This window comes from Nycticebus coucang, chromosome X, assembly GCF_027406575.1.
Source record: "Nycticebus coucang isolate mNycCou1 chromosome X, mNycCou1.pri, whole genome shotgun sequence".
Classification (NCBI taxonomy): domain Eukaryota; kingdom Metazoa; phylum Chordata; class Mammalia; order Primates; family Lorisidae; genus Nycticebus; species Nycticebus coucang.
This window is the reverse complement of record NC_069804.1, coordinates 155,891,422-155,895,722: the sequence shown is the minus strand read 5'-3', so window position 1 is coordinate 155,895,722 and position 4,301 is coordinate 155,891,422. Positions and strand designations below refer to the sequence as shown.

Genomic DNA, 4,301 nt, shown 5'->3' with positions numbered 1-4,301 from the left:
CTTTTTATTTTTTTTTTTATATTTTAGTTTTTAAAGGGACAGGGATGAGGGCTGCCCCCATGCATGTAAGGGCAGAGTGGCCACCATCACTGTGCCTGCCTGGAGCAAGGCCCACCAGGTGTGCAGGAGGAGGACTCGCACATGATGGGCGTGCATGGTGGGCTTTTTGTCTTTTTATTAATAACCATTTTAATTGGGGTTAGATGACATCTCATTGTGATTTTGGTTTGCATTTCCATGTTGATTACTGATATTGAACATTTTCCAGATATCTTTTGGCTCTTTGTATGTCTTCCTTTTTTATTTCAGATTAATATGAGTGAACAAATGACTAGGTTACTTTGTTTGGATTTCTTAGGTATAGTTCAAGTTGCATACACCCTGTAACCCAGAGTGTATGCTGTACATCCTTACATTGTGCACATTAGGTGAGAGCTTTTCTATGCCCCTCCCCCCCTTGAATTTGTGTTTTTCTCTTATGTGGAGGTATACTTGTTTATTTATTGGTTTCATATTAGTATTGTGTACATTGGACAGTTGCTTTCCCATTCTTGTGATACTTTACTAAGAATAATGTTCTTCAACTCCATCCAGGTTAATACAAAGGATGTAAGTCTACATCTTTTTATGGCTGAATAGTATTCCATAGTATACATACATCACAGTTTATTAATCTATTCATGAGCCGATGGGCACTTGGGTTGGTTCCATGCCTTGGTGATTGTGAATTAAGCTACAATGAATATTCTGGTGCAAATGTCTTTATTGTAAAATTAATTTTTTTTTCTTCTGGGTATATACCTAGTAATGGGATTTCAGTATCATATGGAAGGTTTACTTTTAGCTTTTTGAGGATTCTCTAAACTTATTTCCATAGAGGCTATATTAATTTGCAATCCCGCCAACAGTGTAAAAGTGTTCCTTTCTCTGCATCCATTGCAGCATTTGTAGCCTTGGAATATTGTGATTTGGGCTATTCTCACTGGGATTAGGTGATATCTCAGGGTGGTAGGGTGGTTTTGATTTGCAATTATCTGATTATTAGGGATGGTGAGAATCTTTTCATGTGTTTGTTGGCCATTTGTCTGTCTTCATCAGAGAGGGTTTGGTTCATATCTCTTACCCACTTATAAATGAAATTATTTGCTTTTTTCCTTGTTGATTAGTTTGAGTTTTCTGTAGATTCTAGTTATTTTCCCTTTGTCAGATTTATAACATGCAAATATCTTCTCCCATTCTGAAGGTTGTATGTGTTAGTTTTTGTACACTTACCTTCACAGAAGCTTTTTAGTTTGATCATGTCCTACTCATTTACTTTTGGTGTTGCTGCAATTGCCAAGGTGGTTTTCACCATAGAATCTTTTCCCAGGTCAATGTTAAGAATTTTCCTCACCCCTTTTTCTAAAATGTTTATCATTTAGTGTCTCAAATTTTAATCTTTTATCCAGTGAGAGTTAATGTTTGTCAGTGGTAAGAGGTGAGGGTCCAGTTTAAGTCTTCTATATGAGGCTAACAAGCGCTCCCAGCACTGTTTATTAAATAGTAGTCTTTTCTCCAGTATATGATTTTCTTTAGCTTATCAAAGATCAGATGTCAATATGTTGCTGAGTTAATCTCTAGGTTCTGTATTCTATTCCATAGAATCAGTAGCCTTCATAGACTCAAATGACAGTCAAGCTGAGAATCAAATCAAAGACATAATACCCTTCACAGTAGCTTCAAAGAAAATGAAATACCTGCAAACATGTCTAACATAGGATGTGAGGGATCTTTAGAGAGAGAACTACAAAACCTAGAGAAAAGAAATAGCAGAAGACATTAACAAATGGAAGAACATATGTTCATGGCTGGGAAGAATCAACATTGTTAAAATATTCATAATACCCAAAGTGACCTACAAATTTAATACCATTCCCATTAAAGTACCAATGTTATACTTTGAAGAACATGAAAAAACTAATACTTTGAAGAACGAAAACAAACAAACAAAATAGCCAATGCAATTTGAAGAAATAAAAACAAATCTGGAGGCATCACTTTACCAGACTTCAGGTTATACTAAAAGTCTACAGTGTTCAAAACAGCATGGTACTAGCACAAAAATAGAAATATAGATGTATGTCTTCTTTTGAGAAATTTATATTTATGGTTTTTGTCCACTTCCTAGTGAGATTATATTTTTCCTTATTGTTGAGTTTCTTATATATTCTAGATATTAGTCTCCCATTGGATGAAAAGTTTGTAAATAGTTTCTCTATTCAACAGGTTGTTTCTTCACTTTGTTGATTGTTTTCTTTGTGTGCATTAGAGTTTTAGTTTAATATAGCCCATTTGTTTATTTTTGTTTTGTTGCCTGCATTTTGAGATTTTAATCATAAAATCTTTGCTTAGGCCAGTGTTCTAAAGTGGCTCTCTTATTTTTAATTCTAGAAGTTTTATAGGTTTAGGTCTTACATTTAGGTTTTTAATAAATCTTGAGTTGATTTTTGTGTATTGTCCAGTTTCATTCTTCTGCATATGGATATACAATTTTTCCAGAATCATTTATTGAAGGGGGTGTCCTTTCCCCAGTGTATGTTCTTGATACCTTTGTTGAAAATAAGTTGATTATAAATATGCAAATTTTTTTCTAGGTTTTACATTCTGTCTCATAGGTGTATGAGTATATCTTTATACCAATACCATGCTGTTTTTGTTACTATAGCCTTGTACTATGCCTGTGAAATCAGGTAGTGTGATGCCACTAGCTTTGTTCTTTTTCTCAGGATGGCTTTTGGCTTTTGGCTATTAAGTTTTTTTTCTTTTTTCTATTTTTGTAAAAAATTTCATTGGTATTTTGATGGTAATTGTACTGAGTCTATAGATTGCTTTGAGTAGTATGGTCACTTTAGCAATAATAACTATTCCGATTCATGAGCATGAGATGTATTTACATTTATTTGTGTCTTCTCCGATATTTTTCATCAGAGTTTTATAGTTTTCCTTGTAGAAGTCTTTTACCTCTTTGTTTGAATTTATTCCTGTGTACTTTTTGGTAGATATTATAAATGGGATTGCCTTCTTGATTTCTTTCTCAGCTAGTTCATTATTGGTGTATAGAAAAAACACTGATTTTTGAATGCTGATTTTATATCCTGTATTTTTAGTAAATTTATTTATCAGATCTAAGAGGGGTTTGATGGTGTCTTTAGATTTTTCTAGATATAAGATCACATTGTCTGCAAAGAGGGACAATTTAACATCTTCTTTTCCAATTTGGATGACTTTTATTTCTCTCTCTTGCTTAATTTCTCTGGATAGGACATCTAGTACTATTGTATAAGAGTGGTGAAAGTGGGCATCCTTGTCTTGTGCCATTTCTTAGAGGAAAGGATTTAATCTTTTTCCCATTCACTAATGATGTTAGCTGTGGTTTATCATATGTATGTGGTCTTTATTATGAGAAGTCACATTGCTTCTATGTCTTGTGTGTTGAGCTTTTATCTTGAAAGGATATTGAATTTTATCAAATGCTTTCTCTGTGTCTAGTAAGAGGATCATATCATTTTTTTCATTCTGTTGATGTGATGTATCATATTTATTGGTTTGCATATGTTGGACATTCCTTGCATTCTTGAGATAAATCCAACCTGATCACAGTTCGTTATTTTTTGGATGTACGATTAGATTCAGTATGCCATTACTTTTTTAATAGGGGAAAGCATAAATACAATCCTCTACCACCACAAATTATGCAGTCAGGTTTCCTGAATTCGGAGAAATAACAGGGGCTCATACAATCGGAGTGCAATGGATGAACCTCACCTTGAGAAAACCACTTTCATGACCATAGCATCTACCCTGTCATGTAAGTATTTCTTTAACATGACAAAATCATACAAATTTTATTGAACATATTTATGTGTACATGGTTACCTTCATAGGAATAATGAAGACCAGATTGCAAAGTGGTTAGGACCAAGAGCTTATCATTTATATACCTTTGTAAAAAAGGAACATAAATTTGTAGTAATAAGAGAATGTTTTTACAAAATATTCTCTGCATGTTGGCCACATCTTTGTAAAATTTTGTAATAAATATTTTGTAAGTAAAGGTAAAATTAGCTACAATTTTCCACTTTCCCTATGTATGACAACTTTAGGGGTGACTTTTGGGACATCCTGTAGTTTGAGAATTGGTATTAGTTGTTCTTTGTGAGTTCAGTAGAATTTGGCAGTGAAGCCATTTGATACTGGACTTTTCTCTTTGGGGGCACTTTTCATTATTGATTTAATCTCCTTACTCATTACTGGTCTGTTAA

The 4,301-nt window shown here is 33.5% G+C and overlaps 1 non-coding gene across 1 annotated transcript; it reads right to left on the bottom strand.

Moving 5' to 3' along the window:
- Positions 1-3,691: 3,691 nt before the first annotated feature.
- Positions 3,692-3,855, bottom strand: LOC128578919 (U1 spliceosomal RNA). Its single transcript, XR_008378005.1, has one exon. It is a non-coding gene; the product is annotated as a U1 spliceosomal RNA (small nuclear RNA).
- Positions 3,856-4,301: the final 446 nt, after the last annotated feature.